The 26744-nt window shown below is 47.4% G+C and overlaps 1 protein-coding gene across 1 annotated transcript in view; it reads left to right on the top strand.

Annotated features, from left to right (window-relative positions):
- Positions 1–26744, top strand: part of LOC122942431 (heparan-alpha-glucosaminide N-acetyltransferase-like) — a 458936-nt gene that overhangs the window by 247296 nt on the left and 184896 nt on the right. The gene's annotated exons all lie outside the window — the stretch shown is intronic.

Here is a 26744-nt window from a genome sequence, read left to right as displayed (position 1 = left end):
CACCAATGAAAGGATAATGGAATTTGGTTAATACAGAACAAAGTCTACAATCACCCTACAATTTTCCCAAAAAAAGCCTGTTTCACATAAAAAATGTCACCACTACGTAAATCGGTCCATACCGCAAAAGGAGGTCTACAATCACCCATCAATTTTCCCTGAAGAAATCGTGGTTGCAATAAAAAATTTCACCAATGAAAGGATAATGGAATTCAATTCATACAGAAGAAAGTATACAATGACCCATAAATTTTCCCCCAAAAAGCCTGTGTCACAAAAAATTTCCCCACTACGTAATTCAGTCCATACCGCGAAAGGAGGTCTACAATCACCCATCAATTTTCCCCAAAAAAAGCCTGTTTCACATAAAATATTTCACCACTACGTAATTCGGTCCATACCCTTAAAGGAGGTCTACAATCACCCATCAATTTTCCCTGAAGGAAACATGGTTGCAATAAAAAATTTCACCAATGAAAGGATAATTGAATTCAGGTCTTACAGAAGAAAGTCTGCAATCACCCATAAATTTTCCCCCAAAAAGCCTGTTTCGCATAAAAAAATTTCACCACTATGTAATTCGGTCCACACCGCAAAAGGAGGTCTACAATTACCTATCAATTTTCCCTGAAGAAAACATGGTTGCAATAAAATATTTAACCAATGAAAGGATTGAAAGGTCCAATTTTTTTTCTACTTTTACACAACGCAAAAGGCTTTTCAACAGATTAGTGCAGCGCTGGACGGTGATTATATTTTTATTTTGCCACTAATACACGGAAAATAGGGCTATAGAATATATCACTGCACCACTGAACCGCAATTAGGCCCAAATTTAATTTTACTTTTACACAACAAGCTTTTCAACAGATTAGTGCAATGCTGGACGGTGATTATATTTTTATTTTGCCACTAAAAAACAGCGAATATATCACTGCACTGCACAAGGGCAATTAGGCCCTAATTTTTTTCTACTTTTACACAACACAAAAGGTTGAAAAACAGGTAAGTGCAACGCTGGATGGCGAATATATTTTTTCCCGCCACTAATACACGCCAAACAGGGCTGTAGAGTATATCACTGCACTACTGAACGGCAATTAAGCCCTAATTCTTTTCTATTTTTACACTACACAAAATGCTTTTCAACAGATAAGTGCAACGCTGGACGGCGAATATATTTTTATTTTGCCAGTAATACACGGCAAACTGGGCTTTAAAATATATCATTTCACCGCTGAGCGGCAATTAGGCCCTAATTTTTTTCTACTTTTACACAAAAGGCTTTTCAACAGATAAATGCAACGCAGAACGGGGAATATATTTTTATTTTGCCACTAATACACGGCAAACTGGGCTTTAGAATATATCACTGCACTGCTGAGTGGCAAAGATATTTTTTCTTTTTCCAATAATACATGCAAAAAAGGGCTTTAAAACAGATAAGTGCACCGCTGAGCGGAAAATATATTTTACTTTTGCCACTAATACATGCCACAAAAGGTTTCACAACAGATTAGTGATGATTGAGCACCAAAGTATTCGGGTGATCGGGTGTTCGGCCCAAACACATTGCTATAGTCGTGTGCTCGGCCGAGCACCTGAGTATAATGGAAGTCAATGCGAGACAACCAGGCACCCCCTGCTCTGAAGAGGGGAAGATGCCTGGTCCTTTGGAAAAGGTCAGAAAGTGACATAAACACCACCAAAATGGATTGGGAACAGCATGGGGACGATGTGTGGATGCATCTTGGACTCCCAGGTCGCTGCTGGGAACCATGTTGTCTGAGTTGTATGCCACTTTTACAGAAAACCTCCCCCAAAAAATCAATTTTACATGAAAAAGAGTCTTTCCTGTATATTCAATTGTATATAAAATGCTGCAAAAAATTACAAGCAAGAGGCACTCCGAAACAGCCTATATATCACATAAAGGAGGGCCTCATTCACTTTGTGGTACAATTGTTCAGGTAGTGGGACTCCTACACTCATAAAGCCTATGCACTAAGTGAAAGGGCTGCCAAAAATTACAAGGAACCGGGACTCCAAAACACATTTTATTACACATAAAGGAGGGCATCATACACACCCTTGAAAAATTATGATTGATGGCCGGCTGGTGACCCTCAAAAACATTTGGAGCAAGGGCATGCTGATCTGACCATCTAAAACCTTAGGGGCGAGGGCCTGCTGCTACATTGGTGACTCTAGATAACTTCTGGGCGATTGCACATCCCCATGATGGCGACGATCCATTTGGATGTCTGCCCTATCAACTTTAGATGTTCTTTTCTGCACCTACCATGGTGATCACGGGTAAAGGGGAATCAGGGTTCGATGCCAGAGAGGGAGCCTGAGAATCGGCTAACACATCCAAGGAAAGGCAAGCTGGTGTCGCTCAAATCACAGACTGCAGACTCCAGACTCGTGGAGGTAGTGACGATAAATAACAATACAGGACTCTTAAGATGCCCTGTTATTGGAATCATTAATAAAAAATTACAGGGAATATCACTGCGGTATTTTGGATGAGGAAACGTTATACAGGAGAGGCCCTGCTGCCGCTTTGTTGACTCTAGATAACTTCTGCCTGATCGCACGTCCCTGTCACGTCCACGATCCATTTGGATATCTTCCCTATCAACTTTTGATGTTCTTTTATGCGCCTAACATGGGGGAGGGAGCCTGATAAACGGCTACGGCTACTACTTCAAAGCAAGGCAGCATAAGTTGCAGGCCTGCAGGTGAGCTAAACCCTGTAAAAGATTTGAGTTGCGGGCCTGCAGGTGAGCTGACCCTGTAAAAGATTTTAGGTTTGGGCCTGCTGGTGAGCTGACCCTGTAAAACATTATATGCTAGTGCCTGTGGGTGAGCTGACCCTGTAAAACATTATATATGAGGAGCTGCAGCTGAGCTGACCCTCTAAATAGTTCTATGCGAGGGCCTGCATGTGAGCTGACCCTGTAAAAGATTTGAGTCGCGGGCCTGCATGTGAGCTGACCTTCTAAAAGATTCGAGTTGTGGGCCTACAGGTGAGCTGACCCAGTAAAAGATTTTAGGTGTGGGCCTGCTGGTGAGCTGAGGTGGAACCGACAAATCGTTAATTTCTAACGATAATTTGTTTTCCCTTAGTCCTAACAGCAGCACAGATGGGGTTAACTGCCCCTGTGGACTGGTAGGACCGGCGGAATTTTAATGAGCCCAAGAACCAATAAACGATCTTCAGCTCCCTGAAAGGGAGGAGATCACCCCCCAGCCCACCGTGTCTTTAACAAGTATGATGTAAGTTAGGGAGGGATATTTGTGTGCTGCTGTTAGGACTAAGGGAAAACAAATTATCGTTAGAAATTAACGATTCCCTTACGTCCTACCAGCAGCACAGATGGGGAGATAGCAAGATAAAACCCCTAGGGAGGGTCCTCATGCCTGGCAGAAGTAAGAACTGTCTGCCCGAAAGCCGAAAACTCTGCCATCCTAGCATCTATCCTATAATGGGAGATGAAGGTTGACTCAGAGCTCCAGGAGGCCGCCTTACAGATCAACTCTAAGGGGAGAAGGCTTCTTTCCGCAACCGAGGTGGAGACCGCCCTAGTAGAATGGGCTCTCACAAACTCGGGAGGATCTAAGGTTTGGGAGACAAAAGCTTCCTTAATGGCCTCCTTGATCCAGCGACTAATGGTGGCTTTAGACGCTTTACGGCCTTTAGACTTACCGGCAAACAGGATAAGGAGATTCTCTTCTATCCTGAACTCTCTGGATCTATCCACATAGATCTGGAGGCATCTAGAAATATCCAGCGGATCTCTAGCTGGAGTATCAGAGGAGGAGGCTGTAAACAAAACTGGTAAGGAGATTACCTGGTTGATATTTTGAAAAGTAGGCACCTTAGGTCTGAAGTATAGTAAAAACTTCAGGAGTACTCTGTCCTGTAAGAAAATAATATATGGATGAATTGCAGAGAAAGCCTGCAATTCAGAGACTCTTTTGGCTGAGGCTATAGCCAGAAGAAAGACCATCTTTAGAGTTAAATATTTGAAATCAACCTCCTCCAAAGGCTCGAAGGGGGGAGATGCTAGACCCCTGAGCACTACTGAAAGATCCCACTGGGGAATGGGTTTCAGTATAGTAGGCCTTACTCTTTCCGCTCCCTTCAAGAAGCGTTTGATGAGTGGGTCCCGAGAGTATGGCCTGTTGAGACAGGCCGAGATGGCACACATTTGTACCTTCAAGGTAGCTGGAGATAGGCCTCTATCTAATCCGTCCTGAAGGAAATGTAGTATCGCAGGAAGGGGCGGATCTGCAGACGCCACCTGTTTGGAATCACACCATGCCACGAAGATTCTCATGATCCTTGAGTAGGCCTTGTTTGTAGACTCTGCTCGGGAATGCGACAAAGTTCTCAGGACCGACTCGGAAAGCCCTTCTATGTTGGGAAGGGGCTGATCAACCTCCAGGCTGTCAGGTTGAACCTGTGCAGATCTGGGCAGAGGTGAGTGTCCCATGACACCAGGGTCTGCTCCGGGGGGAGTCTCCAGTATTGTCCCCGACTCATCTGAATGAGCTGGGTAAACCAGGATCTTTTGGGCCAAAACGGTATGATGGCTATTACCGAGGCCTGATCCTGACGGATTTTCATCAATACCCTCGGTATCATGGAAAAAGGAGGGAAGATGTAAGCCAGCCTGAACCTCCACGGTATCGACAGAGCATCTATCGCCAGGGGGTTGTCTTCCCGGTACAGGGAACAGAACCTCAGCACCTTGGCGTTGAACCTGGTTGCCATGAGGTCCACCTCTGGCATACCCCAACTGTGAACTAGCTGCCTGAAGACCTCCGGATGCAGAGACCACTCCATGGTCGGTAATCCTCGACTTAAGCGGTCTGCAATCATATTGAGGGAACCTCGGATATGAACGGCAGATAGATGGGAAAGGTTCAGCTCTGCCCACCGAAGAATCACCCCGATCTCTGATAGAAGGGGTAATGACCTTGTGCCTCCCTGCTTGTTTATATAGAGAACCACAGTCATATTGTCTGACTGGACTTTCACCGCTTTGCCCCGAATCTGAGGGGCGAAGTGAAGGAGGGCTAGCCGGATAGCTTGCATCTCGCGAAGATTGGAGGAAAGATGCCGCTCCAGGGGGGACCAAGATCCCTGCACTTGGGATCCGTCCAGGTGAGCGCCCCAGCCTACAAGGGACGCGTCTGTAGTCAATATGACCCAAACTGGTTGGGTCATAGACTTCCCTGCTGGCAGTCGAAACCACCATCTGAGGGAATTCCGGGTTTGACCGGACAGGGAGCACAGGGAATCTAGCCCCGCAGGGCTGCCGTTCCATAAGTGTAAGACCTCCGACTGAAGAGGACGGAGGTGCCATAGCGCCCAAGGGACTGCGTCCGCAGCCGCTGACATGAGCCCCACCATCTTCATGAGAGTCCGAATAGAGACTCGACGAGGGACATGAAGGACCTTTGCCAGGTCCTGAATCCGCGCTTTCCTTTCTTGAGTCAACCGGAGGGACATCTCCACAGAGTCGACCACGAATCCTAAATATTGGATTGAAGATGATGGGCTCACATTCGACTTCTGCCAGTTGATGATCCAGCCTAGGCGGAGAAGAAAGGAGATTGCGATCTGAAGATGGTGGGTAAGGATCGGAACTGAAGAGGCTATGAAAAGCCAATCGTCCAGATAAGGAATGATAGTCAGCCCTTGGAGTCTCAATGCTGCCACCACCGATACCACCACCTTGGTGAAGATAAGGGGGGCAGAAGAGATTCCGAAGGGGAGCGCGGTGAACTGAAAGTGCCTGCGAACCCCTGAAATCTGGACCGCGATCCTGAGAAATTTCCGGAAGGCGGAATGGATCGGAATGTGAAGATAAGCATCTTTGAGGTCCAGAGTAGCCATGACATCCCCGAGGTTGAGGATATGGGTGACTGACCTTATGGTTTCCATGCGAAACCTTGTTTTCCTTATAAATCGATTGAGAAATCTCAAATCGATGATAATCCGGAGGTCTCCCGTCTTTTTGGGAACCAGGAACACTGGTGAGTAAATGCCTAGGCCTCTCTCCCCTGCCGGCACCTCCTCTAGGGCTCCCTTGGAGATATAGTCCTGGATGTAAGATTCCAGGACCACTTGTTTGGCCGGCCCGAAGTTTCGTGTAGCGACGAATCTCTCTGGGGGGAGAGAGAGAAAGTCTACCCGGTACCCGACGGAGACTAAGTTCAGAACCCAAGGGTCTGCGATCAACTGACTCCAAGAGTCTTTGAAATGGGAGAGACGGCCCCCCACGGGCGTTTGGGGGAGTGGTGTGGGAAAGTCTAGAGGAGACACTGCAGGGACAGCAGGGCTTATCCAAGAGCCTTGACGAGGCCCATAGTCAGGAGGGTTTTGCCTCCTTAGCGGGTTTACAGGAGCGCCTCGAATACTTACGAGACGGTCCCCCCCAATCTCTGCGCCTAGATTGCTGCCCCGGGCGTCCTTCGCGCTTTTTTTCCTGCCTGGGGCGTCCCCGAAAGGGCTGCTGGGGGAGGCTCTTCCCCTTTTTGTCAGAGAGCCCCTCCATGATTTTATCCAATTCGGACCCAAACAGCCTGTCTGGTTCGAAGGGGAGCCCACAAAGATTAAACTTGGACGCGTTGTCCGCGACCCAAGGTTTCAGCCAGAGTGGTCTGCGGGCAGCCGAAACTAAGGCCATGGTTTTGGCGGCCAGCTTCAACTGCATCTGGGTGGAGTCGACTAAGAAATCCATAGCCAGGTTGGCTGACTTGAAAGCTGCTAAGATGTCATCCCTGGATACGCTCTGGTCCACATCTGTCTGGATCTGATTGAGCCTAGAGCGTAGATAGGTGGCCACTTCAGTGGCCGCAATTGAAGTTGATGCGGAGGCAGCGGCCGCCGCATAACTCCTTCTGAGGGTGCACTCTGCCCTCCGATCTAGAGGGTCCTGCAGACTAGACCCATCATCTGCAGGGCTATCGCCATGTCCACCTTGGGAATGGAACCCCACGATTCCACCAAGGGTTTAGCCATCGGGTACATGAGCTTGAACTTTCTAGTGAGAACTGGGCCTTTCTCAGGCTTTCGCCATTCTGTGCGCATCACAGAAAGAAGGGTCTCATCCGCTCTGAAGACACGCTGTGTCCGTACGGTGGGATCGGAGGACTCCCCAATGTCAACATCATGGTCCCCCGACCTGATGGACTTAAGTAACTTCTGCATCTTTTCTGGAGGGAAAAAGCAAGAAGTGATCTCTTCTTCCTCAGAAGAAGACCCCACCGAACAGGGGGTGGGTCTTTCGGGTGGTGCGACTGGAGTGGCCACATCCATGGGAGTCTGAGAGGGTCCTGGTAACCTCTCATTCAATAAGCGCACCACTCCCTTAATGGAATCATCCACATATGTCTTCGTCTACTGAAACATCTCCTGCATCGTGGGTTCCGTGGACGCCGTGCGACAACTCTCACACCTAGAATAGGGACAGCCGTCGTCTAAGGGCGTGTTACAATCAAAGCACGCCAAATGCTTCCTCTTGGTCCCAGATTTTCGCTGATCAGGATCCTTGGGGGAAGCCATAGTCTGTAATTGGAAACAAAAAAAGACAGGTCATAACACCTACAAAAAAATTGGAGGTGGAGAAACGAGACCTTAAGGGGGCCCACCAGCACTAGAGAAATATAGAGCTGCAGAAGGAACACACAAACCCACGGTCAAGTAATATATAAGGATATTACAAGGCACAGGGAACTCTGGAGCTAGCTTGTCAAAGCAATGCAACCAGAGCACTGAATGACAGGCTCTGGGCGCTTAAAAGGAAGAAGCCCCGCCCCCTGGGCGGGTCCCAAATCGTAAGTATCCTAAGATATAAGAGAGCTAACAAAACTAGCTCAGCCTGCTTTGGATAGCTGCCCCGGGTCATCCTGGATCACAGGATATCTATCGGTAAATAATTCTTATAAAAAGGGTGAGGATAGGACCTCAGCCGCGCTGCGGAAAAACCGGAAGTGACGTAGCGCAGCTAGTGCGCGTCACTTCCGGAAAATGGCGGCGCCCATAGCGCCACGTGTGTGTGGTGATGGGGGAACGGGAGACCAGGAGAAAACTGAAAAGAAGAGGGGAGGGGGACACCCCGCTCCCCGCGGTCCCCAGGTATAGAAAAATCGCCGCGATCCGCCTGAAAATAAAGGCAAAAAAAGAGAGCCATATAAAAAAACGGGGCGATCCTTTACATTAGAAAGAAAAAAAGGAGCCCCTAACTCTCAGCTCCAAAAAGGAGCGATACGCCAGTCCAACCTGTCCAAAGGACAGAAAAAAACACGGTGGGCTGGGGGGTGATCTCCTCCCTTTCAGGGAGCTGAAGATCGTTTATTGGTTCTTGGGCTCATTAAAATTCCGCCGGTCCTACCAGTCCACAGGGGCAGTTAACCCCATCTGTGCTGCTGGTAGGACGTAAGGGAACCCAACTTGATTTTGATGGCTGCATTAATCTGCAGGTGACCATCATACAGCTCTACAGATTTGTTTCCATCTGCATCTTTCTCAACAATCTGTGGCATTAGTCTTTTATCCAGACTCAGTCATTGTGCCACTATGTGGCCTCCTCATGCTGCCATCTCTACACCATGTCACCTTTCCACTAATTTTTATCACTATGCTGCTGCTGATGCAGCTTAAAAGGGCGATGAGTAGGACTTAAAAAGCTCTGCATGTCCTCCATCAACAACACTGTCCTTGCCGGCGTGGTCGTGGTAGGAGGAGGATTACTTTCACCTCTTCCCCTGTTAGATTCCCGTTGTGCTGTGACATCACCCTTATAAGCTGTGTAAAGCATACTTTTTAATTTATTTTGGAACTGCTGCATCCTTTCCGACTTCCGGTAATTCGGTAACATTTCAGGCACTTTCTGCTTATACCGGGGGTCTAGTAGTGTGGACACCCAGTACAGGTCGTTCTCCTTCAGCCTTTTTATACGAGGGTCCCTCAACAGGCACGACAACATGAAAGACCCCATTTGAACAAGGTTGGATGCCGAGCTACTCATGTCCCGTTCCTCGGTGAAGGTATGTTCTTCCCCCCAGCCACGTACAACACCACGGTTACCAGATAGGTGATAACGAGCACCCTGGGATGCCTGTTGTGGTTGGTCTTCCTCCTCCTCGTCCTCAAAGCCACATTCCTCCTCTGACTCCTCTTCCTCACACTCCTCTTCCGGCACTGCCGCAGGTCCAGCAACGATGCTGATAAGGCTGTTTCTGGTGGTGGTGATAGTGACCACAACTCTTCCTCTTCACGCTCATCTACGGCCTGATCCAGCACTCTTCGCAGGGCACGCTCCAGGAAGAAAACAAATGGGATGATGTCGCTGATGGTGCCTTCGGTGCGACTGACTAGGTTTGTCACCTCCTCAAAAGGACGCATGAGCCTACAGGCATTGCGCACGAGCGTCCAGTAACGTGGCAAAAAATTCCCAGCTCCGCAGAGGCTGTCCTAGCACCCCGGTCATACAAATACTTGTTGACGCCTTTTTCTTGTTGGAGCAGGCGGTCGAACATTAGGAGTGTTGAATTCCAACGTGTCGGGCTGTCGCAAATCAAGCGCCTCACTGGCATGTTGTTTTGCCACTGGATGTCTGAAAAGTGCTCCATGGCCGTGTAGGAACGCCTCAAATGGCCACATACCTTCCTGGCCTGCTTGAGGATGTCCTGTAAGCCTGGGTACTTATGCACAAAGCGTTGTACGATTAGATTACACACACGTGCCATGCACGGCACATGTGTCAACTTGCCCAAATTCAATGCCGCCAATAAATTATATGAGTTGCACTGGTGTGACACTGTGCCCTGGCAGGCCCTGAAACGCACACGTGTGAAGGGCAGGCAACTGACTGCTATTATTTCACAGTCAAATTTCTAGTTTTATTAAATGAACACTACTGTTACACCAGATATGAGTGGCACTGGTGTGACACTGTGCCCTGGCAGGCCCTGAAACGCACACGTGTGAAGGGCAGGTAACTGACTACTATTATTTCACAGTCAAATATCTATTTTTTTAAATGAACACTACTTTTACACCAGATATGAGTTGCACTGGTGTGACAGTGTGCCCTGGCAGGCCCTGAAACGCACACGCGTGAAGGAAACTGACTGCTATTATTTCAAAGTCCCAAATGTTGTTGTTTTTAAATGCAAGCTATTGTGACACCAGATATGAGTGGTGGCACTAGGCAAGTGGGCACAGTATACGCTGTGAGCCTGACACACACGCTGGCAGCCAGGCAACTGCAATTAGATTAAACAGGAAAAAAAAAAGCAGACATTTATAATAGATTTCCCTATTAAATCAGAAGAAGCTACACTGTCCCTCCTCTCACTAAGAATGCAGCTTCCGAATGAATCTAAAATGGATGCTGTCAAGGAGGTGGGAGGGTCTGGGAGGGAGGGTCTGCTGCTGATTGGCTGGAATGTGTCTGCTGACTGTGAGGTACAGGGTCAAAGTTTACTCAATGATGACGAATAGGGGGCGGACCGAGCATCGCATATGTTCGCCCGCCGCGGCGAACGCAAACAAGTGATGTTCGCCGGGAACTATTCGCCGGCGAATTATTCGGGACATCTCTACCGTCCACATCGTCGGTATGCTTCGGCGTACCTGGACGATATCGTTATCCATAGCACCGACTGGGAGAGTCACTTACCTAAAGTACAGGCTGTAGTGGACACACTTAGTAAGGCTGTCTTAACCGCTAACCCAAAAAAGTGCACGATGGGGTTAGAAGAGACCAAGTACCTGGGGTATGTAATTGGGCGTGGAATTATTATACCTCAGGTAAACAAAATTGAGGCAATTCGGAATTGGCCATGACCTGTCACTACTCGACAAGTAAAGTCGTTCCTGGGAATGGTGGGATACTATATGACGTTTGTCCTCCACTTTGCTACAGTCGCTGCACCATTGACAGGCCTTTTGAAGGGACGCAAGTCAGTGACAGTCCAGTGGAATGAGCAGGCGAAAAAGGCTTTCTCCGCTCTGAAGTCAGCTCTGTGTGGCTCCATGGTGTTGGTTACGCCCAACTTCAAGAGGGAGTTTGTGGTACAGACAGATGCCTCTGAAGTAGGCCTCGGAGCTATACTCTCTCAGGACATCAATGGGGAGTAACACCCCATTGTTTTCCTGAGCAGAAAACTTACCCCAGCCGAGACTAGGTACAGTATGGTGGAAAGAAAGTGCCTGGCCATCAAGTGGGCACTCGAGTCTCTCTGCTATTATCTGTTGGGGAGAAAGTTACATCTGGTAACTGACCACTCCCCTCTCAAGTGGATGAGCCAAGCCAAAAAGAGGAATGCTCGGGTCACCAGGTGTTTTTTGTCTCTACAGAACTTTAAGTTTTCCATGGAACATAGGGCAGGCAGGTTACAGGGTAATGCAGATGCCCTGTCCCGGGTACACTGTCTGGCAGGTGTTCACCCCCTCAGGGTTGAACAAAGGGGGGAGGTATGTAGGAAAGTGCAAGGGGCCGTCATTGACAGAAGATATGTGTCACCGAGGTTCCTGGCCTCAGTGAGGTAAGAGCCGGTAATTTTAAGTGTCAGCGGCAGCTTGTACTGACTGACACTATTGGTTATTTAGTGTGGCTGTAAAGCCGATCCGGGCCGGCTCTTACTGGGAGCAGCCAAAGTGCAGGGTGGGTGCCTGTTCCCCACGTTCCAAGCCAGGTTTTGGTTAGGGATATAAAACCCAGCCAGCAGTCTCAGCTGTGGGTGGATTGTCCTCCATCTGACAGTGGAGCTGTGCCAGTCTCTGTGTTAGGGCCTGAGAGTTTGGGCTAGGATTAAGGCCTGCTATCTTGTTTGGATGAAAGCACGTGGACTTCTGTTTCACCCAAGGATTTATGTGTTGTTGCCTGGTGTGAACAAACACCAGACTCAAGGTGACTGTATTTTCCTTGAAACTGGCAAAAGTAATATATATTTGCCACTCAGCGGTGTACTTATCTTTTTTAAAGCCCTTTTTTGCGTGTATTAGTGGAAAAAGGAAAAATATCTTTGCCGCCTAGCAGTGCAGTTATCTGTTTTAAAGCCTTTATTTGCATGTATTAGTGGAAAAAGAAAAAAATATCTTTGCTGATCAGCGGTGCAGTGAGATATTTTACAGCTTACTTTGCCATTTATTAGTGCCGAAATACAAATATATTCGCCATTCATAGCTGTACTTATCTGTTGAATAGCCTTTTGTGTAAACATTTAAAAAAACTTGGGCCTAATTGCCATTCAGCAGTGCAGTGAGATATTTTACAGCCCACTTGTATAAGTGGAGAAATACAAATATATTTGCCTTTCATTGTTGCACTTATCTGTATAAGAACCTTTTGTGTAAAAACAGAAAGAAACCTGGGCCTAATTGCAGTTCAGCGGTGCAGTGAGATATTTTACAGCCCAGTTTGTCATGTATTACTGGCGAAATACAAATATATATGCCGTTCATAGTTGTACTTATCTGTAGAAGATCATTTTATGTAAAAATCAAAAAAAAAGTGGCCCTAATTGACGTTCGGCGGTGCAGTGAGATATTTTACAGCCTAATTTGACGAATATTACTGCCGAAATAACAAATATATTTGCCTTTTAAGGTTGTACTTATCTGTTGAAAAGCCTTTTCTGTAAAAATTTAAAAAATTAGGGCCTAATTGCCATTCAGTGGTGCAGTGATATATTCTAAAGCCCTATTTGCTGTGTATTAGTGGCGAAATAAAAAATATTTGATCTAACAGCATGTCAGGCCCTGCACAGGGGAGTGGCAGAGGCCTAAATGTTACTGTTGCAGGCAGAGGTCGCAGCACTGTAAGGGGCTGTGACAGCAGGGGGTCACTTTGAGAGGTCTGAGCTCCCAGTCTCAGCTACCGGTCGTGTCGTGACCAGCAACCCGTGCCTCCACCTGTCCTCAACCTGCCTCTGTCCTTTTCTGTTACCTCACCGCGAGAAGTATTATATGCTGTAGGCTCTGCTCCACTTTTCAGCAAGGAAGAGCTACAGAGGACAGTCAGCAGCTACTGCCCAGCCAAGATGTGCAGTAGACATCTGCTGCTTCCTCTGCTAGGTGGGCAAGTAATGATGAGGAGAGTGGTGTGGGAGCTGGTGTTGTGAGCAGTCAGGCTCCTGACCTAGAGACGGTTGAGGAGGACATCAGTGACGTGCAGGCACTATTTGATGATGAAGATGTAGCTGATTGCACTTGGGAGCCGGGGACGAAGGGGCTTCATCATCATCGGGAGAAGAGGGTGTCAGCTCGCCCGTGATCCAGCAAGTCGCTAGCGTGGCCGGGAGTCAGCAGGGTGGCAGCAGTGAGAGGTCGGGAGCCAAACGCGCCCGGGAACCTACCTGCCCGGGAAGTAGCGGTGTAGGGGCTCAAGGAGGCAGCTGCGATAGCAGTCAGCCAGTGCATAGTTTTGGGGGTAAAATCACCTGCTCGGCGGTGTGGCAGTTTTTTTAAAGCCACCTGGGAGGTGAATGTGGCCGTATGTAGAATCTGTGCGCAGAGGGTGAACCTGCGTCAACATATGCAGCATAGCCATAAAGTGGCCTGGGACAACCGTGGCTCTGATGTGGTGGTCCAGCCTGCTGCAGCAACTGCTGCATCACCCACTGGCACGCATCCAGTTGCTGGCAGTCAAGGGTCCACCACCTCAGCCGAAGGGAGCTGTCTGTCCTTCCCATCATCTACCAGTGCTGATGCTCCTCCTCCTCCTCATCACGCATTACGCCAGCAATCGATCACCAAAGCGATTGCCAAGAGACAGCACTATGCGTGCACTCATCCAACAGCGCAGAAGCTGAATGTGCTCCTGTCCAAGTTACTGGTCCTGCAGTCCCTCCCTTTCCAAGTTTTGGACTCTACACCTTTCAGAGAACTGATGGCTTGCGCCGAGCCGAGGTGGAGAGTCCCAAGCCATCATTTATTTGCCAGGCCTGCACACACATGTAGCACAGAAGGCGGGCTAGTCCTTGAGCCTGTAGGTGTCTGCCAAAGTGCACGGCAGCGCCAACGTCTGGAGCTGTAACTACGGTCAGGGAAAATACATGTCCTTTACGGCCCACTGGTTGAATGTGGTTCCTGCACAGCCACACCAGCAACTTGGCCAGGTGACGCCGCTTCCGCCTCCACGTTGCCACGCTGTTGGTCCAGGACAAAGTCCTTCTCTGCCTCCTCATCATCCACCCTTTCCTAAGCCTCCATTGCAGGGAAAATGCACAGTGCCCCTCCAGCATACCACATGTGCAGGGCACGGTGGTGTCACGCTGTTCTGCACCTCATTTGCCTGGGCAAAGTCACACAGGGGAGGAACTGCTCCATGTCCTTCAGCAAGAAGTCGAATCCTGGCTTTCTCTGTGACAACTGAAAATTGGAACCATGGTGACCGACAATGGGAAGAACATTGTGTCGGCGCTGTGTCAAGGAGGGCTGAGCCGTGTGCCCTGCATGTTACACATGTTCAATCTGGTTGTCAAGCTGTTCCTGAAGTCTTCCACCCATCTGCAAGACATCCTAAAAATGGCCAGGAAACTTTGCATGTACTTCAGACACTCATACACCACAAAGGACACCCTCCTTGACCTGCAGCGGCAGAACGTCATCCCCCAACATAGGCTGATATGCAACGTTTCCACCGTTGAAATTCCACCCTCCATATGTTGTACCGACTGTACAAACAGAGAAAGGCCATCAACGATTTCCTAATAATCCAAGACAGGAGTATTCCCCTGTGTAACTTCAAAGTGAGCCAGTGGCAGCTCATGTGTGACACCTGCCATTTGCTCACGCCCTTTGAGGATGCCACATTATTTGTCAGTCGCCAGGACTGCGGGATGAACAACGTCATTCCACTGCTTCATGTCCTGGAACAGATGCTGCTACATATGGCTGGTCAGGGGACTGAAGTAGTGGCACCTAGATCTCACAGCCACATGAGTCCTGTGGGGGCTGAACTGGAGGAGAAGGACATTGGAGCACAAGCAATATCTAGCAAAATGGATTGTTTTGCTACACAGGTGACAGGAGAGGAGTTGCAGAAGCAGCCAGACGAGCTACAGGGCGATGAGGAAGATGAGGCAGAGGACCCAGACACACCATGGCAGTATGCAGTGGAGATGGAGGCAGGGAGTCCCTCAGAGTCACTTGCGCAAATAGCACCATTCAGCAGAGAGATGACTTCTGGCTCTCCACCTTGTTGGACCCTCGCTACCAGTCCAAAATGGGGGCCTTTTTTACACCCACTGAGAGGGAGGACAAACTGAACTACTATAGAGACATCCTATGTAGTCAGTTGGCCACTGCCTATGTGCGCCTTCGCCCATCTTCTCGCAGATCTGACCGGGGGGGCCCTCTGCGCTTACATTCCCTTGCCATGGGTGCTGGGGAGGGGTGGGGTGGTACCAGCTCCATCAGCAGCATCCTAAATCTACAGTTGCTGATGAGCAGATTTTTTCAACTGCATAGTGAAGAAACTACTCACCAGCAGCTAGATGTAGAGCATAACTCGAGCAGGTGGTGGCATACTTGTAGTGCACCCTGCCAGCCAACCTTGAAGATCCACTGGACTACTGGGAAGACAAACTGGATTTGTGGCCGCAGCTGGCCGAGTTTGCCCTGGAAAAGCTGTTCTGCCCGGCCAGTAGTGTGGCATCAGAGCGGGTGTTTAGTGCAGCAGGGGCCATAGTTACCCCAAGAAAAACTGGCCTGTCCACCAAAAATGTGGAGAGACTGTAAAGGGGGAATATTAATCACCAATATTTATGCAAATATCGATAATTAATATTTCTAAATAGCAGGAACCGTCTAGTGATGATTCCGCCTATTTATACCTTTATATAACAATAACACAATACTTTCGCTATGTTTTACACTAATCACTATACTAGCTGCATGCGCCTAACTAACTCACTACCGCTAACAAGTACACACTACACAAAGGGTACAAGTATAACAGTATTTATTAACACCTGACGCACACGATATACAGTAAATACACAGCCTAAACTACACTACACGTTCCCAAATTCCACCCATAAACTAACTATACAGTTCACACATACAAGTATATTAACAACCCACCCGTCTGACTGATCACTGTCCCTACGGGGTATAAGAGGTTAAACACAACAATGGCTCTTCAGGGGTTAATACCTGCAGGCCAAGAAATACAGGGTAAAAGGATTGTTTGCAGAGCAGAGGCATGCTCTACAGAGAAGAGGTTAACGCTCTGTATTGTGGCAGCAGAGCATGGGTTAAGGACAGCAGCAATGCTTGGGTTACAGTAAAGGGGGGGGGGGGGTGGCAGGGCAGGGGTTTGCCACCAGGGGTTAATCAGGGCCACTAGGGAAATCAGTGGCCCAGATCAGGGGTTTAGGGGTATGAATATCAGGGAAATCAGGGGCACAGGTATAGTGGTATAGGCAGGGGTTAACCAGGGGAATAGGGGTATGGAAGAATCGTTGGTGGGATAGGGGTTAATACAGGGAAATACTCAAGGTTTTGTTGCTCGTTCTCCTATGGGGGGGGGGGGGTTGTCCGGCAGGGATCCTCTTCCTGAGCGCAGGATGCGCTCTCCTATCCAGGTGGGGGTCTGGTCGGGGCTCTTCTCCAGAGCGCAGGAGGCGCTCTGCTCAAGGTGGGGGTCCCGATCCTTCTTCCCTGAGCGCCGATTGCGCTCTCATGGGGGGAGCCGGTCTAAGTCTCCTTCTAACTACTAGAGTGCAGGGGCCGCCGGATATTTATCCCCGGCGGCCCGCACTCCCACGCCGCCCACCAGGGGGCGCGCGCGCGTTCCCCCGAGCCAACAGGGCCGGCACAGTGATATGACGTCACTGCGCCGGCCCGCATGCTCACATCGGGGACGGTCTTCTAGCAGACAGGCGGGAGAAGCCTTTGATCTCCCGCCTGCAGCACCTAGCATTCCGGACAGTGCGATAGTAATCGCACTGTCGGAATGTGCATAATAGAAGGAAGGGAGGCTTCTCCCCTTCTTCTATCATGCGTAATTATCTCCAGCAGAGCTGGAGGTAATTACAACAAAGGGCTCAGATTCTGTTGAATCTGAGCTCTTTGTATCCATCAGGATGACCGGACCCTTGTTCGGTCATTCTGATGCAATTAGCCAGATTGCATCGGTGTGAATGCTTGGGGCACATTCACACCGATGCACCTGGTTTCAGGTGTAGGGGGGGGGGATATTGTATAAGATACATGTGTATGGATGCTTGGGGCACATCCATACACATGTATACATTAATCATATTATAGATGATAAGGGGGCACAGATGACTATATAAGGGGGCACAGATGACCATATAAGGGGGCACAAGCCCCTACATTATAAGGGGGCACAAGCCCCTACATATACAGCACATATATCCCACAGGGCCCACCAGGAGCCCCTGGGGATCACCATGGGCAGACGTGCGCAGATGCTGGGCACATCTGCGCACATCATCCCATGATGCGGTGGTTAATGTATGCATATATACCATACATGCCCGCACGTGTTTGCAGGCATGCATGGATATATATGCATACGTCTCAACCCTTCCTCAACAGAGACTGACCTTTGTCAAGATGAATCAGGCGTAGATCAGCCAGGACTTCTACCCACCAATTCCTGATGCATCAGACTACATCATCCATGGTGCCAAACCAACACTTTGACAAAAGAGACCGGTTTCTTCTGTCTAACTGCCTCAGCTACTATTCTGATGCTGCCACCCACCTGATGCCACACATCTGATGCCAAATGCTCCTTCTTTCACCCACCATCTTCAGCGGGTACTGGTATTGCCACCCACCTTCACACTCTGTCACCTTGTGGAGACCACCAGATGGTGCTCCTACCTCCACTCTGTCACCTTGCCACTCTGTGGCCTCCTGATGCTGCCGCCACCTCCAGACTCTGTGATTGGGCCACTCTGTGGTCTCCTCATGCTGCTTTCACCTCACCACTATGTCACCTTGCCACTCTGTGCTTCCTCATGCTGCTCCTACCTCTACTCTATGTCACCTTGCCATTTTGTGTCCTCCTCATGCTGCGGCCACCTCCACACTATGTTACCTAGCCACTCTGTGGCCTCCTGATGCTGCCGCCACCTCCAGACTCTGTCATTGGGCCACTCTGTGGTCTCCTCATGCTGCTGCCACCTCACCACAATGTCATAGGGCCACTCTGTGGACTTCTTATTCTGTTCCCACCCTCCCTACTCCATTGCTGGGCCACTATTTAGGCTTTTTGACTTGGCTGACATCTTTATTTATTTGATGAATCCTCTGATCTGTCAGAAGGAAGGTAAAATTAGACACACAACAGGTACTGTCTGTGTAGCAGCTGTAAGGCCTGTATGGTCCCAATTGGCTTGTGATTTGGTAGCCAAAAGCAGGAGTGGGTACAAAACACAGAAGACTTGCAAATATTTTGTTCACGTATCATCTGTGTTTTAGATCCACTCCTGTTTTTTTGGGCATTAGCAATACTGATGGATTACTGGCCAAATGCTGACCCAGTGAAGGCAGATGCTCTACAGACAGGATCCATTTTTTGTGGGTTATTGTTCTGATGGATCAGCGGAAGGGCAAAATAATCAGCGACCTCCACACACACTTACTGCTGACACCCTCTCCATTGTATCCGTGGGCTCTACTTGTATAAGCGTTTAATAGAACAGTTTCTGTAGACATCTATGCGGAATCAGCTGACAATGGTGTAAAAGGATATTATTGGCACTAATATTTCATACTTGAGTTATGTGGTCAGTTTTGACCCCGTGACTGCCCAAATAAGTGAAGTGTGCAGTGATTCTAAGTACGCCGCCTGTCATCTGCATGTCATACGGACTCACAGTATTATTTCATTACCAAAGCAGACTCCCTATGCATGTTACTGCAAGGCAAAGTGTTCTACACCACTATAAAGGCTATGTGCAGCCAGGAAATAGCCATTTTTAACGTAATTAATCGCAAATTTATTTGGATCGAAACTAATTTTTCCCCAAAAATTTGGCGAATCAAATTTTAAAAAAATTCGCTCATCTCTAGTTGCAATGCAACTGCCATATGCAACCCAAAACCAGTCCACCCACAGCTGCCAATGGCCACATTAATTGTGAATTAATGGATTTATTACGTTCAGAATATTGCAGCCATTGTCTGCCACAGATGGGCAGGGTTTCAAATGGATGCAGAAGGCATATTTTGGCCTCTACATGGAAACAAATGTTTAGACCTACCAACAAGATCTGTAGCTCTTAGGGTGATGGTATCACGACAAATATCAGTAGTTTTCAGTGGCCAACCTGAAAAAAGTTGTGTGATTGTTAAAGCGGTATACCTGGCGAGGTGGGGGGTGGGGTGCAACATGAAAGCAGAAGAAAACTGAAGATCTTCTTCAATAATAAAAAAATATATATATTTTATAATATAACTTTAAAATTTGTTAAAAATCCCTGAAACATCAATATCATTATACATTTAGGATAAATGTTGAAGCTTAGAAAACTAAGTATGTAAACTGCTTTTTAGAAGGGAATGAAGAACCTCCCTGTCGTGGACTGCTGTTCCCTGCTCTGATTATATCTCCATCCTGATGCATTGTAACATAGTTATACAGAAACACTCTGATCTTATCCTCTAGGGCTAATGGGTAACAGCTTTTAGTTGATTTTTCCTCTTCTCCTGGCTGAATGATGATGCATTTAAACCAATGCACCCATGCTTTTTTGTTGAGCCATTAACCGCTCAATTAGACTATTAGCCTATTTTTAGTGTACAGAAGGACCACCTCTTAATCAGATTGTAAGGAGCAGTAATTGTATTTAGCAAATCTATGGGCTCCTGGGCTGCCAGGGGAATATTTTCACAAGTCCAGACATTGTTGGCAAAGAGAGTGATTAACTATTTACTACTGTGGCTTTCTTTCTCAGCAAAGTAAAGAACAGGGAAAAAATAAATTACTGGGAAAGTAATTGATAGTGGTAAATATCTGGTAATCTCAATTATGTTGGTTTGGCATGGTATGGTACACTCTTGCTGGTTAAGTATATGATAAATATATATTGTTTTATTGCCACAATATGAGGTAGATGGAATTTAAATCATCCAACCCACAGCAGCAGAGCCTTGAAAATAACTTCATATAGTTTACTCATTGGTCTCCAAACAGATCAAATTGAGAACAGTAAAACAAATTTCTGACCAATCTTTTTGGCTGCCAAAATAGGGAACGAATGCACAGCATTGCTTACTTGAAATATGTATTACTATGTCTTCCATTGGAATGTACTACTTGGTTCTTCTTGGGTTGGGAGTTCCTTCTATTGGAACCTGTAACGGGAAATAGGTGTGGAACCATTGTGCAAACTCAACAGTTTGCCTTTGCGCTATCCCTAAGGGCGTTAACCTGGAAGTCCCCTTGTTTTCCATCCTTTAACAAGGATCTTGTTTTCACTACAAGTGCTACTTTAGAGTGGTGTGACACTTAGGAGATACCGATCTGAAGCACTGAGGTGTCAGACAATATTCGTATTCAGGTAACAGGCCACGGACAGGATAGGCATACTTTGTTCATATCCGACAGACCAGAGCAGGCAGCAATGGATCAATACGGAAGGTAGGCTAAGGTCAAGAGAGGCAGCAGGTGTCGTATTCAGGAACACAGGCAGAAATTTGGTACGCGGCAGATGGTCAGAATAGCATTGATAACTAGCGAACTAAGAAACCTATTGCTCAGGCACCTCTCTCTGGGAAAAAGTGTCCGAACTACACACAGATGCCTAGCCATTGGTTGTGGAAAATTCACTACAGGTGCACTGGCCCTTTGAGAGCTAGGAGGTGCATGCGTCCTACGAGACATGGAAAGAGGCCTAACAACCAAGCAGCCTCCAGCAAGGGACTGAGGACTCTGGTGACCAGCCCTGCTAAAGGACAGAGGAGGGCTGGCAGGGGCCAGCTACCAGGCAGTATCAAGCAGGTAAGTGACAATGTTTGCGCATCTACCCCAGAGAGCAGAATGGCAGCGGTCACGGAGCACTGCCATGACAGAATCACTTTTATATGGCTTTGCCAGCTACCACAGAATCATGATTGTAATTCATTATTCCCCCAAATCCCTGCACGGTCTAACTGGAGTGAGGACATTTTTATGGGGTTTCCACAGAACACAACAAACATCATGAACTTGACTTTGCCTTGATTGACGATTTCAACAGCACCCTCACTAATATACATGTATGTCCATGCCCACTGCAGCTCCAATACTCCTGGAGGTCAAGGCTGTTGCTTTGCTAACTTTCCCTTAGGCTCCAGGTCTTGGTCAACAAATTTCATCCAGAATCTAAACTCAGAGAATTGTTTATCCTTATCAACACTCAGTTTCTTCAAGGTGAAAATGGGGGTAAGAGTTTCAAGGGTCTCTCCATAACAATACATTTGCGAAGAAACATTGTGCACTAGAAGTTGCCAGGACATAGCCTGGGACATGGTATATAACTGTCACCAATGAGGCTCGGAGACTAGAGCAAGAGATAAATGCATGGAGCACAAAAAATTCTGTCACTTGCAAGTGGAGAGTCCTAACATAGGAACTGGTAAAATACTACACAAGTGAGGAGTGCGCTAACATCTATAGAAAAGGGTAGTATGTTGAGGGTAATGACTACTTTGTAAAAGCATTGCAAAGATAATGGGAATAGAGTATCCATGACTGGAAAATAGAAGGATATTAGAAGTCTCCGAGGAGATTTCTTGCCATATGGAAGCAATTACAGATGCGACTTGAATAGACACATGACTGTCTACACAAGTCTGAAATGAATCTTGAATGAGCAGGTTATTCCTTTGATTACAGTTATTCCAATTTAGTGGTGTCAAGTGGTTATGAGAATTACACAGCAAAAATGCTAACTATCCGAATGACAGTATGCTTTCTTAGTGCATTTGTATATAGGTTGTCAGTTATGCAAATCATAAATTTTACACAGACGGAGCTAACCTCCACCCCAGTACTCTCTAAATCCATTCTCAAAATCCTGTTACAATACTCCCTATGAGTGCAAATTATGAGATGATGACCATTACTGTTAAAATAACCCATTGATTTTTAGGGTGTCGTATTGTGAGCAGCCGGGCAGGCATCTGAGAATCGCAAAATGAGTTCAGGTGCTTGCAAAACATTATGCATGTTTTGGAATTACAGATGGGTCAGAGATCACAAACCTACTCTGAAATCATTGTGTGTTTTGTCTGTATGATATCAAAATGTAGGTGGAAATCCACTTTAAATATGTCAGTAATCATGCATGTTGTAGGACATCAGAAAACCATGACTTAAGAGGCTGAGATGTAATATCGGACAGGTTCCATGGACAAGAGTGGTGTAGCTTCTAGTAGTAAAAGGCCATTTTTTTAATAATTTTTTTCTTCATCTCTTGCAACCTTTTACAAGTTAGTGTATAATAAATGAATATACATTTTACAAACATGACCTACTATATATATTTTTCACTGCCTGCATTTACATTTCATTGCCCTCCAAGATCTCCAGGAAAATGAATTTTAAGGTTTCCAGGCCGAGTGTATCTTATGTAACCAGAGTAATTTTAATCAAACATAATATATGAAGAAATTATATTTCATGGTTATGAGATTTCCAGGACACAGCATTATTGTTTCTTTTCTCATATGCGTACGGCACTAAACAGGAGGTCTGGACACTTTTCCAATAATTGATATTGGCCCCTCACGTTTCTGCAGAGGTTTGTAACTGGAAACCTGATCATCAGCTTGCTGCAGAGGAAATAAATTCCTCTTAAGTAAATGAATAACAAAATATTAGTGTAAAAATACATTGTAGGAGATGCCTCTCAAGTGGAAACCTCTCCACTGCAGTGTAGAAACAGATAGATACCAAGGTATATAAGCAGAGAAGCTCCTGGACCCCAATGCAAACAGGACCTCTTGCATCATTTTCCATTTATAATACTGGTATACCAGGGCCTGGGTGCAACGTCTGCCTCTTGATTCCCTGCTGCTATGTACATATACCTGTAGGTGAAGAACTAAGAAATCTGATTCATCCTTAGAAATTATGTTTTACAAACTATAATATAGGGCTTTAAAAGGGGTTCTGCAGTTTGTTTAAACTGATGATCTATCCTCTAGATAGATCATCAGCATCTGGTCGGCGGGGGTCTGACACCCAGGACTACCGCCAATCAGCTGTTTGAGAACAGCAGCGCCGCGGCCTACTCACTGTTAACCGCAGGCCCAGTGACGTCACGACTAGTATCACTGGCCTGGGTGCGGCTAAGCTCATCTCTTGTGTCATCAGAATTACACGTTTTTAGGTTATATTTACGTTTAAAGAGTACCTTTCACCACTCCCGTTTTAATAGTTTCATGCATTCCCCATGTAATAACAATTCTGGAGCATCTATTCCTATGGCTCTGTGTTGTGCCATTCCTCTGTTATTTCTACTAGAAGTTATGAATAGAATGCTAGCTGTCTGCAGTAAGGGTACAGAAGGGATGGTAACAGCACAGTCTCACTCTATACAATCAGTTCTCATACAGTTGTCATACTGTTCAGCTGATTTGATAATTCCATGCCCAATTACATACCTCAGATACTTGGTCTCTTCTAACCCTATCGCGCACTTTTTTGGGTTAGCGGTCAGTCCAGCCTATCTAAGGGAGTCCACTACAGTCTGCACTTTTGGTAGATTACTTTCCCAGTTGGTACTATGAATTACAATATCGTCCAGGTAAGCCAAAGCGTACCGACGATGTGGACGAAGTACAACATTCATGAGCCGTTGAAACGTGGCAGGGGCGCCATGCAGACCAAAGGGTAACACGTTATATTGGTATAGCCCTCTGTCAAGGGTACATGCCAGTACCCTTTGGTGAGGTCCAAAACAGAAAAATACCAAGCTTGGCCTAAACTCTCAATAAGCTCATCCACCCGAGACATGGGATATGCATCAAACTTAAAGATTTTGTTTAGTTTGAGAAAATCATTACAGAACCGTAATGTCCCGTCTGACTTGGGTATTAGGACCATCGGACTGGCTCATTCACTTTTGGACTCCTCAATAACGTCTAGCTGCAGCATTAGCTGCACTTCCTCCATGATGGCTTATCGCCAAGCCTCGGGTACCCGGTACGGTTTTAACCGGACTTTTGCCTCAGGCTCAGTGATAATGTCATGCCGGATTATGGACATGTGTACAGGGAGATCCGAGAACACATCCGTGTTCCGACTAATGAACTCCCTGGCTTCCTGAGCCTGTTTAGAGGAGAGGATGTCAGCAATTTTCACTGTGGCACCTGCTTCCCTTGCTTCAGACAGAGGGGCTTCCCCTAGAAACCCTGGTCGTGGGCTGTCTTCAGTACAGGTTTCCCTATCTTTCCATGGTTTGAGCAGATTCACATGGTACACCTGCTCCGGATTTTGCCTCCCTGGCTAGTGTACCTTGTAATATAACTCTCCAATTTTTTCAAGTACGTCATGAGACCCTGCCACCTAGCTAGGAACTTATTGTCTATGATTGGTACCAAAACCAACACCCGATCACCCGGGTTAAAGTCCTGGACCTGCACCTGCCTAGTATATTCCCTACTCTGTTGCACTGCCTCCATATGCTTCCTAAACAGAGGTAAAACTGTTTCTATCCATCCTTGCATCTGGGTGACATACTCAACCACACTTTTGTGCGGTGTGGGTTGTTCCCACGCCTCTTTGGCCACGTCCAACAGACCGCGAGGGTGTCTGCCGTATAGCAGTTCAAAGGGCGAGAACCCAGTAGAGACCTGGGGCACCTCTCGCACTGCGAACATGACATAGGGCAGAAGAAGATCCCAGTCCCTCCCATCCTTAGACACCACTCTTTTTATGTTTGATTAAACCTCTCTACCAGGCCATCCATTTGCGATTGATACACGGACGTCTGTACCTTTTTTATGTGGAGCAACTTACAGAGTTCCCTCATGACCTTGGACATAAATGAAGTCCCTTGGTCAGTCAGAACCTCCTTAGGCAGACCCACTCGAGAAAACATGTCCATTAACTCCTTAGCTATGAGTTTGGCTGATGTATGACGCAGTGGCACTGCCTCCGGGTTCTAAGTGGCGTAGTCAAGGACGACCAAGATGTGTTGGTGCCCTCTAACAGACTTCAGTACCAGGCCTACAAGATCCATAGTGATTCGCTCGAACTGGACCTCGATAATCGGGAGGGTTACCAGGGGACTACAGAGAACATGCTGGTGGGCTAACTGTAACACGAGTTTGCGATAAGCTTGGGACACCTCCAACTGTTCAATGGATTCACCTCGCAGCTGGTTTACCCGATACAACATATCTTGATGAACCACAAAATGGGGAAACACTGACTCTGCCCCCGGTTGTTGTGGTTCCCCATCTATTATTAATACATTTTCCCAGGCTCAGGATAGGGTTGGGTCCTGGTGTTGTGCAGTACCAAAATTATCCCTGGACACATTGAGGTCTGCCAGCTCAAGACCTGTGGCACATAGCTTCCTGGCACACAATGAGTAGCGGTAGCCATAGTTGGTATCCATGGGTTCGCCCCAATGGGGACAGTCAGCCCTTATGTGTCCAGGCTTGTGGCACCATCAGCAGACCACCGGGGCTGGGTCTGCAGGGGGTACATTCCGGGCGGGTTTGGCTGGCACCAGCCACCGAGTCTGGACTGGAGATTTCCTGGGTTTGACTGGCCCCCTCCCAAAAGAACCCCCGCAGATTTCTGGTGGCTTCGTAGATCTCCACCAGGTTGATGATCTCTAAAGCATTACCAGGAGACACCTGGCCGATCCAGTGCTGGAGAGGGTATGTCAAAGCCGTCCAGAATACATCCACCAACAGACAGTCCAGCATAGCAGTGAGAGTCAGTATGTCAGGCTGCAGCCATTTTTGCAACTGGTGTAGCAGGTCATAATATTGTGGTCTGGTGGGTTCAGCCGGGTTAAATTCCCACTGATGCACCCGCTGGGCCCAGACCTTTACATTCACCCCCAGTCTCGCCAGGATCTTACCTTTTACTGTCGGGTAGTTGGTCTCTTGATCATCGGGAGATCGAAAAACACTTGCTGGGGTCCAGACACCAGGAACGGAGCGACGACCTCAACCCACTGGTCTCGAGGTAGCTTCTCCCTCACAGACATTTTTTCGAACACTGCCAGATAGGTCTCGTCATCCGAGAGGGTCATCTTAGGAATCACCGCACGGACAGCTTTCCGGGCATCGTGGACGTTCTGGGACGCTCCTGCCACTTGCAACGCCGTCACATGTTGTAATAGCAGCTGGTTAGTTTCCCACTGCTGCTTGTTAGCCTTTCACGACCGTCTCCATTTTGTCAGGGGACACGGGTCGTAACCTTGCCAGCTTACTATAGGACATGCACTTGTGCCCGGGAAAACAAAAAACTTTTCAGCCTTCAGGCCTGCCTCACTGCGTTTGCCTGCATCCGACACCAATTGTGGGGATTTGCTCTGGTAGACATGCTAGCGAACGCAGTACAGAGGCAACCACAAAGTCTTTAACTTAAACAGTTCAGTGTTTTATTCACACATAAGGAAAAACAAAAAGTAACGTTTGCAGTCTTGGTGTTTGTTCTCACCATAATAAATCAACAGAACAAAAGCTTTCACCTGGTTATCAGTTTTTCCACCCGCAGCCCACAGCA

The sequence above is a fragment of the Bufo gargarizans genome, chromosome 6, assembly GCF_014858855.1.
Source record: "Bufo gargarizans isolate SCDJY-AF-19 chromosome 6, ASM1485885v1, whole genome shotgun sequence".
Lineage (NCBI taxonomy): Eukaryota > Metazoa > Chordata > Amphibia > Anura > Bufonidae > Bufo > Bufo gargarizans.
This window is presented reverse-complemented; position numbering and strand designations above follow the sequence as displayed.